Below are 11,067 nucleotides of genomic sequence, written 5' to 3' on the forward strand. Positions count from 1 at the left end.
CCCAAAAGGCTCTCTGGAGCTTACCCCTGCGCTTAGGCCACGCCAAGACATGCTGGTCCTCAGAGACTCCGCCCGTCTGCCTTCTCTTACTGGTGACCCCGAGAGCTTGCCGTGGCTCCCTGCTGCTGATCAGATGCCATTTGAACTTTTGGCCTATTTTCCAGGGCCCTCCCAGCACGTTTCTAGCTGATTGTTATGACTACCCCATAGTGTCCCTTCCCATCCCTGGGATCCCAGCATTCATAACGTAACTGTGCATCTGACCAAGGGGAAGAGCTCTGTTGAGGGGATCACTTCCGCATTTACAGCTGACTTATTCCACCGATATTTCCTGAACAGCTGCTGCGTCCCAGGCGCCGTGACAGGTACTAAGACAGCTCTGATGGCGACGAGAACAGACGTGCCGCCTGCCCCGCGGGAGCCCGTGCACCAGCAGGCGGGACACATGCTAATAATGAAAATGGAATGGGGTGCGTGGTCAGACTGGATGACCATCGGGGTCCCTGAGAGGCTGGGCACTCCCATGAAAGCCACATAGACCACTTTCACTTCCTGCCTGCGTTCTTCACAGAGCCAAGCGTGCCCCGCTGGGAGGAACAGAGAACGTTCCAACAGGATGTCCACCCAAAAGGCACCAGCCCCCAGTCTGTTCTCCCTGGGCGAGGCCCCTCCCTCCCCAAACTCAGCCTCCTAGGGAAGTGGCACAGGACGAAGAGCCTCAGAAGTCCACCCAGCCGGGCTGGCATGGCTCAGCCGTGGAGCGTGGACCCACGAACCAGCAGGTCACGGTTTGATTCCTGGCCAGGACACATGCTCCAGTTGTGGGCTCGATCCCCAGTAGGGGGCGTGCAGGAGGCAGCCAAGGGATGTTTCTCTCTCATCAATGTTTCTACCTCTCTCTCCTCCATTCCTCTCTCTTTAAAATTAAAAAAAAACAATTTTAAATCATATTTAAAGGAACCTAAGAATTCCACATGCAAACAAACACTTTGGGCGCCTCCCCGTTTCCCCACGTTGGAAATGACAGGGCTCGCAACCTCGCCAGCAGCAGCCGCCCTGCTGGGCGTGAAGTCCACTCCTCTGTCCTCTGACGACATTGCCCAGGGCAGATCCTGTGTCCTCCTGTGTCTCACTTTGAAACTTGTCCGTGGATGAAGGCTGACACCTCAGGCCGCTGCTGGGTGTTGAGTCAGCGTTTAACCACTATAATTGGTAGAAACGTCTCCCCACTGTCTGACGAGACGGGATCTGCACATCCACCCTCCTGCTCGCCCGCCGCCCTCTGCGGGAACGTTACCAAGTATTCCCTACTCCGAATGCTCCTGAAAGACTCCATAAAACAGAAATGGAAAGGCCTTTGGATCGGATGCCCCTCATTCTCTCTAAAGGTCAACATCCCGGGTGGAAAGTTTTTGGAGCATGTGATACAAGGGAGAGAGGGAGAGAGCACTCCAGCGTGCCTGAACGCGGCCCCCTGGGCCCCTCCTGGTGGGCTTCTCTCCCACCTGGGGCCTCTGTCACCTGGGGTGCCATTCATAGTCCTGGACCTGGAATGGGCCCGAAGTGCAGGGGGAAAACGTTCCTTCGTAGGTGCCTTTTTAGGTAAAAGAGAAAGTGGCTTAAGCTGTAAAATGAGAGCAGCATTAGAGAAATAAAATTTTCAAAGGCTGCTGCCCTAGGTTTGTGGGAGTTTCCTAAATCAAGGGACAAATCATTACGTCAGACAGAATTTCTCTCTCTTTTTCTTTCTGTCTCTCTCTCTGTCTCTTCCTCCCTCCAGCCTCCTTTCTTCCTTTCCTTCCTTCCTTCCTCCCTCTCCATTACCCTCCCTCCCCCCACAGTCTCTCTCTCCAGAACCTAAAACAGCGAGTCCCTACAGAAGGATGTCTTTGTCCCTGCTCTAAAGCCACCTCCTGAACGCCTTTCTCTTCCCCTTTTAAGCCTCAATTCTACCATCTTTTCCAAGTTGAGCTACCGTCTAACGCCTTTCGTGCAGCCCTTCCCATCTAGTCAATCTCTGAATTCCATTAAACTCTGGGGCTCGGTGTGATTACGCAATGTCTCGTGTTCCCCAGCGGTTCCGTGTGCATGCGTGTTGTCTCCTCAACCAGGTGGTGAACTTTCAGAGGCCAGAGGCCAGAGTCCCTCCGCACACTGGACACAGAACTGGGAACATCAGGGGCCTTTATAGAGACCTTCATTGCCTTTCACTTCCCATGAGACATCAGAGAATTCACACACACACAAAAATTCATAAGTGTAATAAACGTGAATAAGCCTTCATGTGGGTGGAGTAACCATCTTATACAACATCAGATAATAATTCATGCTGGAAAGAACCCTGTGCCTGCACCTGAGGTGTCCATGGGAGAGCCCTCGGGTGAGTTGGAAGCTGGGAAGGTACACCTGACTCAGTGTCATGGAACACGATTACGTGAGTGCAGTGGCTGTGGGGGAGCCTCCCGTCAAGATGATCTCCACATCGGTGTGTGCACGTGAGAGAGAGCCCACGGGTCTGAAGGATGTGGGAAAGCCTCCCCCAAGATCTTCATCCACCAGAGGATTCACCCGAAAAAGCAGTGTAGACGTGGGGGTGCACTGGGGTGGGAGGCGGACATGGCGCCTGCCCCGTTGAAGAACTGAGACTTGGAGAGGAAGTGTGACGTAGCGTGGGTACAGCTGGGACATTACCAAACTCTGACTGGCGCCTTTTTCTTTTTTTGGCCTTGAAACACTTCCATGTCGGATTGCCTTTGTCATCACCTCTCCCTGGGGAAGGGAAGGGATGGTTTCCCCGATGCTTGTTATGGACAGAGAATTGGGCTGGAGGGGCTGCATCACTGGTCAACCTGGGACCCCTCAGTCCACCGGCCGACGCTCCATCCACCGAGCCAAACCAGTCAGGGCTGGGGACCCTTATTTGATGTGCCAGGGACCGTGCTAGTGCTAAGGGAGACGCAAGGTCTAAAGACAGGCTCCGTGCCCTCAAATGGCTGATTGTCCCGGGAAGGAACAGTTGGGCCCTTATCACATGGACCTGCTTTAACAGGAGTGCAATTGAAGTGCCGCAGAGGAGCCGGAAAGGAGCCCTAAGTTCCTCGAGGGAAAAGCAGGAAAGACCTCACAGAGGAGGTATTATTTGAGCTGAGCTGTAGAAAGGATGAGGAATTTGCCAGACAAACACGTGAGCAGAGGGTGTTCAGGTGGAAGAAATAGCACATACAAAGGCATGGGAATAAGAGAGGGCGTGACCTGTTGAGGATCCTGGAGAAGTTCTCTGGGTAAAGATTGGGGTGGGGGAGAGGGGAGGGGGCAGTCAGGCAGATAACAGGAGGCCCTTGAATGCCTTGCAAAGCAGTTCAGATTTCCCTTTAGGCAATAAGGATTTCGTTTCCTGATGCTGCTGTAACAAATTACCACCAATTTAGTGGCTTAAAACAACATGGATTTCTTCTCTAACAGTTCTGGGGGTCTGAAGTTTCAAATCAAGGTGTGGGCAGGTGGTGTTCTCTCCGGAGGCTCTGAAGCAACTATGCCGTCCGCCAGGGAGCCAGTTACAGACTTGGTGACCCACGCACCCAGGGTGGGCATGAGTGCGCCTACCAGAGCCGGTGGGCACCTGGGTCTGGGTCTCTTGCTTCCCTAATACATCGTTGGCCATCTTCTCTGGCTCCCATTCCCAGTACCAAGGAACTGGAAGCAATCAAAGTATTTCTCCCCTTCCTATTGCATTTTTATCTACGAAACTCCAGAGGAGTTAGGATGAGTCTCCTGGTGGTTTTACCTGGTAGCGTTGCCAGCTAAAATACAAGACATCCAGTTAAATTAGAATTTCAGATAAACCACGAATAATTTGAGTCTGTCTCAAATGTTACGATATTTTTAGTACTAATTTGTTAACCAGATTACTCTTTGATGCAATCTACAAGGTTGACTGGTATTCAAGCCCTGAAAATCCCAGTACCTTCTTACAGGTAACTTTCTTTGTACAGTAGTAACCCAGGGAAGGGAGGCCGGCTCTGGCTCTGGAGAGATGGCGGGTTTCAGAACGATGAGGACTGGTCCCTCTTATTTCACGGTCATGAATGGTGATGGCTCTTCAGCCCTGACAGAGATCTTTCTGCTGCCCAACTCTAAGATTCGGACAAGCTCAGTTCCTGCTCTGGACCTCACCTGCCCTTCTGTTTAAGTACACTGAAATCTTTTTTTTTTTTTTAAAGGTGCTATACAATGTTGTCTTTGATCTTGACTAGGGATGGTGATGAAGACTTTCATCATCTTTGAGATGCAGTTGACAGTGTGATTTTGAATCGAATGTGTAAAGTTTGCAGGAACCACTGTTACAGGAAACACAAACGCAAGAACAGTTGAAATCTGCAAGGCTAGTAACTATTGGCATTGGGGTTCGCGGGAGACTTTGGCTCCCAGGCTCCATCCCATGTGACTCTCGTTCTAGAATGACCCTCCTCTTTTTACTTCCCTGAACCCCTCCTTCTAAATTTCCCTTCTTGGTCGGGGGGTGAGGATGGGGTAGGAGGTGGGGATGGAGACCTGAGGTCCTTCCATGTACCCTATCTTCAGGCCAGGGCTCAGTCCTTCCAGCTAGAGCTTCATGAAGATGGTCACTTCATGGTCATCTCCGGGCCACTCTCTGATGCAGCACGTGGCTCCATTTGGTGCTCTCAGGAAGGACCTGAGTTTTCACATCAAAGTTGTGTAGATGCTGGTGGTGGCCGATTTCCACATTTCTGAACTTAGCCCTTTTACGCACTATTTTCTAAACGCAAAAGATGATAACAGTTCATGAAGCCCTAAGAAACCCTGGCTTGTACGGCTGTCAGTGAACTCACGCGCCCCGCCAATGGCAGCAGGCCGAACTGAATCCTCTTGCACCTCCAAGACTTCTAGAAAAAAGGTGGCCCTCCGGGGCCTGGGGAACTAATGACTTAATGCCTACAAAGCCCTAGAAACAACTTACTGCAGATAAGGTCTCATTATGGTTAATTGTTATTATTATTGTTGTGATTGTTCTCAACCCAGCTCCTATGAAAGGCTGCCACAGCTCCGCTAAAGACCTCAGGTCAGGGGTTTAATTAATACCTCCACTGAATGCCAGAGGCCCCAGGCACCATGTTGCCGCCCCCACATCCGCGTCCTATCTCCCCTGAGCCCCGCCCACAGGGTCCTTTCCACCCTGGAATCTGCCCAGTTTCTACCTGAGTGGCTCCATCATGCTTCACTCCTGCCAAAGCTCCCCCTCCCAGCCCGGACCCCAGCTCTGCACCTTTCTCCTCCCTTCGCTGCCCCTCGCCCACAATCTCACCTCCCTCTTTTGATTTTGCCTTCCCTCTCCTGCAGTTACCTAGTCTTAGGGTGGTGGCCAAAGAGTTCTCAGGAGCCAAGCCTTTTGGGGGGGGTCATGAAAACTAAGAGAGGGTCCCCTGCGCCCCACCTTTCTTCCTTTCAGTCCCCGCTTCCCAGGTCTCCCACCCCACCTTGGTGAACTTGGGGATTGTTCCTTAGGTGGTGAGGCCGGTTGGGTGGGTTGGCTGGTTTAGGGTTACGAAGTCTGGCACTAACTCACAGCCCCGTGCAACTGCCTTCTTTAATTAATTAACACCAATTTTTACAAAACCATCTCTTCCATTGGACCTCAGTACATGCCTCTGGGGCATATGTCACCTCAATTACAGACAACAATTAAGCGTGCTGCTTTAAAGAATTGGTGAGCCTCTTTAAAGACTCAAACACAATTCGGGCCTGAGGACCTTAGAGCAGTCTGCTGCAGACAGGGCCTGAGGCAGGATCTACCCCCTCTTCTAGCCCCTCACACACACCCCCACACCCCCAGGAATTGGGCTGCAGCGGTACACTTAGAGAGGATGCTCTGCTAGGCCCCTGCCCTCAGCTGCCCACACCCTAACCCAGGGTTTTTCTGTCTTTGCTTCGATACCAGAAAGCTAAGCTGTTGGGGGGAGGGGGTTGGTGGCCTCACTTCACTAGTACCAATGTCCCTCAGATCCCAAAGCCCACCTCCCCACTGTCCTCACTGGCCATCTTGCATGAATAAAGATGAATCCAGGCCCTGGAACAATAAGACAGGGACTGAGTTGATCTTTCTTTCTATCAGTAAAGATGGTATATGCAGGGTTACCTGATGGTTTCGCAGTGGTTTGAATTAGGAAAATGGTTGAAGATGTTTCTTTTCAATCCTCACCCTAGAGTATTTTTTCCCATTGATTTCTGGAGAGAGTAGAAGGGAGGGAGGAGGGGAAGAGAAAGATGGAAGAGAGAGAGGAGTGGGGAGAGAGAGAAAAAAAACATCAATGTGAGAGAGACACATCAACTGGTAGCCCTGGCCCTAACCCTAACCCTGACCGCGGGTGGGGAACCTGCAACCTGGAGACCCAGGGTTTAGTTCTGGTCATGTAACCCTTCAAATCCAGACCTCATCTGTTGGAAAAAAAAAAATAGTGGGAACAACATTTTTCTGCCCTTCCTACTTCCTGTGGAGGGAAGGATTAAATGGGGTAATGCAAAAGGAAGATTTGCAGAAATTGTCATATAAATATGGTTTTTAAAAAATTATAAAATGCATTTTGAGGAACATTTGAGATCTCGTTCCCCAGCACATGTTGTCAGTTTGGCTCAAATAAACTCATAAAAATTTTCTCTAAAAGAAAAAAAAAGCATTTTGATGATAAGTTCACCCGAGTAATCAAAATCCAACTCTGGGACGCTTCAAACGGAGAAGCTGATATAAAGAAACCGTAGCTGTGAAGCCCATGACAGCCCCGGCCATGCATGTTGCAGCTAAAACAAGCTTGAGGCCCAGGCGACACTGGCTGTCCCAATAGCCTCCCTCATGTCCATCCCCAGGGTGGAACAGCTGCGTCACACAGCTGGCCCTTCGGTGCATCCTTCCTTTTTCTCTTCTAGGGCGTTCTGGCATTTATTTTAACTTTTCACTAGAATTCAAGTAGGGGCGGTGGGGCGGTGAGGGGCACAGAGTGAGGTGAGGTGAGAGGGACACATCGAATGGTAGCCCTAACCCTAACCCTAACCCTGACCCTGACCCTGACCCCGGGTGGGGAACCTGCAACCTGAAGACCCAGGTTTTATAGTTCTGGTCATGTGACCCTTCAAATCCAGACCTCATCTGTTCAAAACAAATAGTGGGAACAACACAGAGGCCCAGGGCCCATACCCCTCTAATTTACATGCATAAGAGTGCACGCATGCACGTATGCATCCAAACCCCATGATAGAAAAGCCAAAAGCCCAGCTTGCTGCGCTGTCTCTCAACACTGTCCCTTAGAGCTCTGAGAAAAGGTGAATGAAAAGGGGGAGTCCAGGACAGCTTTCTCCATTGTGTAAAAGGAGCAGTTCCCTGTGAGAAAGGCTCAGAGATGAGCATTGAGTAGTAATTCTTAGGAAAGGAATGGAATTACAAGGTATTAATGAACACAGTCAGCTTTCTAGAGTAGAACCCTAGGTACCCAATCTGGAAGACTCTAAGAACTATACAATCCCCTCTTTTCACAAGGCTTAAAAGTAAAGTTATTGAGCAAAGGTCACAACACTCAAGTATGAGAGCCTAGGAGACCATGGCCAGGGCTCTGGTCTGGGTCCACGTCTGGGTGCGGTAGGATGGGGCTATGTAGTTAGTGCTTGGGCAGGCTGCCACTGGCCCCTCTATAAGTACAGGTGGTAAGAACTATAACTGACCAAGTAGTGGTTCTCAGCCTTCCTAATGCCACGACCCTTTAATACAATTCCTCATGTTGTGGTGACCCCCAACCATAAAATTATTTTTGTTGCTACTTCATAACTGTAATTTTGATACTGTTATGAATCGTAATGTAAATATCTGATATGCAGGATGTATTTTCATTGTTATAAATTGAACATAATTAAAGCATAGTGATTAATCACAAAACAATATGTGATTTTATGTGTTTTCCGATGGTCTTAGGCGACCCCTGTGAAAGGGTCATTTGACCCCCCAAAGGGGTCGCGACCCACAGGTTGAGAACCGATGGACTAGGGGAACATCTCTGGAACCTTGGGGAGCAAAGAAATACAGTGAACAGGGGACTTGTACCAAGCCATCCAGTTCACGTGACAGAAACCAGATAGCTCTGTTGCTCTTCATTTTATTTTTAAATATATTTTTAGTGATTTCAGAGAGGAAGGGAGAGTGAGAGAGACATAGAAACATCAATGATGAGACAGAATCATTGATCGGCTGCCTCCTGCACACCCCACACTGCGGATCGAGCCTGAAATCCAGGCATGTGCCCTGACCAGGAATCGAACTGTGACCTCCTGGTTCATAGGTCAATGCTCAACCACTGAGCCACACTGGCCAGGCAGCTCTGTTGTGCTTTAAATGAAATCTCTGAAGGTTTTCAGGACTGTCAACGTGAACAGAACTTTTTCCTAAAACTTTGTAATAAAAAAAGGAATGGGTTCTGCTGGTTTCTGACCACTGCCTTCATGAGAATGGTAGTGAAGAACTCTACCCATGGCCAGGAAACCAGCTGACAGAAGTTTGATCTTCCAACAGTGCCAGGTGTGGGTGCTAACTGTTGTCTGCCGTGACTGCTAAGCTGCAGTGCCAGAGCTGAAGAAGGGAGGCACCGAAATTAGTAGTCTGACTAAGAGCAAATGCCCTCTTCTTGTGACATGTCAAGTGATGACACTGGTTGGCAGCCCCCTTCTCTTGGTAGGTGTGTGAAGGAGAGGAGTTAAGAGAGAGCAGAGGAAATAGAATCTCCTTGCTAGCCCTGAGGCCCAAGGCCTTCCAAAGCACCAATCACCAAGGTTTCAGATACACGGAGGCAAGTCCCAGGGTCCTAGAGAGAGAAAGAAGGGGGAGGCGGGCATTGAATAAGGGAGATGTGGATGTAGAACGGAATATTAGAATTACTCTCCACCAAATGCCAAGGCTACCTGTTTTTTACTCCACAGGAATACGTAGCCGTTTTTCAGAACGGGCCTGTTAAACCCTCTGAAAGAACAGAAAGTGATGAATCTGGGTCTTGTTCTGGCTCCATTGTGTACTGGGCTGGGTGGCTTCGGCTGCGCTATTAAACATTCCTTGGCTTGAATATCCTTCATTGGGAACAATACCTGCCCTGCCTGCCTCACAGGGTTTCTGGAAGATCTGATGAGATAATGAACCCAACCTCCCTGAAAAAACGCCATAAAGCACTCCTCACACAGAAGGGAAGAATATTACTGTTCTAATTACCAGGAGCCCGTCAGAGCGTTGGCCTGTGGGTGGAGAGTTCTAGAGAATGGAAGGTCACCTTGTTTCTTTAGCCGTCACTCTGCACCCCATCTCTTCCAGGCAGGACAGCCCTGACAGGGAGAGGGTGGGGAAGGGATCAAGTGTCCCAGAAGGCAAAGCTAGACGTCTCAGTCAGATGTTCTGGGCTCACCAGCCCCCGCAGATGCCAAGTCCTTTCTTGCATTGGATCTAAGTCTTCCCTTTTACGTCTTCCAGCTTATTTCTTCCTGTTCTACCCACAGGTTTCTCTACCTGCTGAAACAGGACATCATTGTTAGTGTTTATCCACTATTGAAGAACATGACCCAAAGTTGCCAAATTACCATTCCTGGGGTCTCGAGTCAAAGTGTAATAAACACCAAGCATCTGCTTTTGGAAGGGACCTTGAAGAACCCCTTTATTTATAAAGTTTCAATGTCTTCCCTAACCTTATCCCAGACTCAGGTCATTTTTACACACACACACACACACACACGATGCTATTTTGGGGAGAAGTGGCTGCATCTGTATTAAAACTGTGTGGAGATGTCAGCCTTAGTGCAAGAAAATTTATTAAGTGTGCTTTTAATAATAGGAGGCCCAGCCAGAACAGCTGAGTTGGTTGAGTGTTGTCCTGTGCACCGAAAGGCTGCTGGTTCAATTCCCGGTCAGGGCACATGCCTGGGTTGCAGGTTCCATCCCTGGTTGGGGCATGTATGGAAGGCAACTGATCAATGTTTCTCTCTCCCTCGCACTTCTCCCTCCAAAATAAAAATATATATATTTTAAAAATAATAGGAGAATTATGTAATTAGGAGAAGATTTGAAAAACATCAAGCCCTTGCCGTTTTGGCTCAGTGGATAGAGGATTGGCCTGAGGACTGAAGGGTCCCGGGTTCAATTCCGGTCAAGGGCACATGTCTGGTTTGCGGGGTCCATCCCCAGTAGGGGTCGTGCAGGAGGCCGCCCATCAATGATTCTCATCATTGATGTTTCTATCTCTCTCTCCCTCTTCCTTCTTCTCTGAAATCAATAAAAATAAATAAAAAGTATTTTAAAAAGAAAAACGTCAAGGAAGTTTGGATTATGGTGAGAATAGGTCAAGATCCTTCAAGTTGCTGTCTTAGGGCTTCTCTACCTTTGCCGCCTTCATTTCCCTTCTCTGTACTCCAAGCACCTTCCATTACGGATACCCGCTCTTGGCTCTCAACTGGGATAAGTGCTAACTTGTTAGCTAATAGTAGCATTAATTATATTAATGATTAATAGCTAATTAGTCATAATGCGGTAATGCTTACAATGGAGGCTTCCTTTCTTGCAGCAGCTCTATGTCTCAAGCCCACACACATCCCCTTCCCTATTCCTGGCCCCGGAACGGGCGAGCGCCGCTCTCAAACTGTTTTTCCCACCATTCTGGCAATCTCTAAATGTCTCCACTTTTTACTGGTTTTTCTCATTCATCTGGCCAGTGATCACACTGCGTATTAGCTTGCCTCCTTTATGTCTGTCTTCTGTCACTCACATCGCCCTTCCTGTAACAAGGAGGCCACGGTCAAGATTTTTTTCTTTTTTTTTACTTTATCTCATAAGCCAAAGGCTCTTCTACTTCTAAGTCTCATTTGGGCCCACTTTTCAACTTCGGCCCCCGCTTTCTGCACTTCGCCTCCGCCTAATCCTCACCCGCCCCCTGTCCTGTCTCGTGCAGTCCCGCACCCCCCGCCCCCAGCTCCCGCCCCCTCGGCGTCTGGGCTTCCTTTCCGCAGCCACGCCCCCAGCCCCCGGGAGGGCGCCGC

General features: G+C 49.5%; 1 long non-coding RNA gene across 1 annotated transcript; it reads right to left on the minus strand.

Annotated features, from left to right (window-relative positions):
• Nucleotides 1-9,220: 9,220 nt before the first annotated feature.
• Nucleotides 9,221-10,970, minus strand: LOC107184746. Its single transcript, XR_001515641.1, has 2 exons — nt 10,573-10,970; nt 9,221-9,550 (listed from the first exon to the last, which is right to left on the minus strand). It is a non-coding gene; the product is annotated as an uncharacterized LOC107184746 (long non-coding RNA).
• Nucleotides 10,971-11,067: the final 97 nt, after the last annotated feature.

Source organism: Myotis davidii, unplaced genomic scaffold, assembly GCF_000327345.1.
Source record: "Myotis davidii unplaced genomic scaffold, ASM32734v1 scaffold327, whole genome shotgun sequence".
NCBI lineage: Eukaryota > Metazoa > Chordata > Mammalia > Chiroptera > Vespertilionidae > Myotis > Myotis davidii.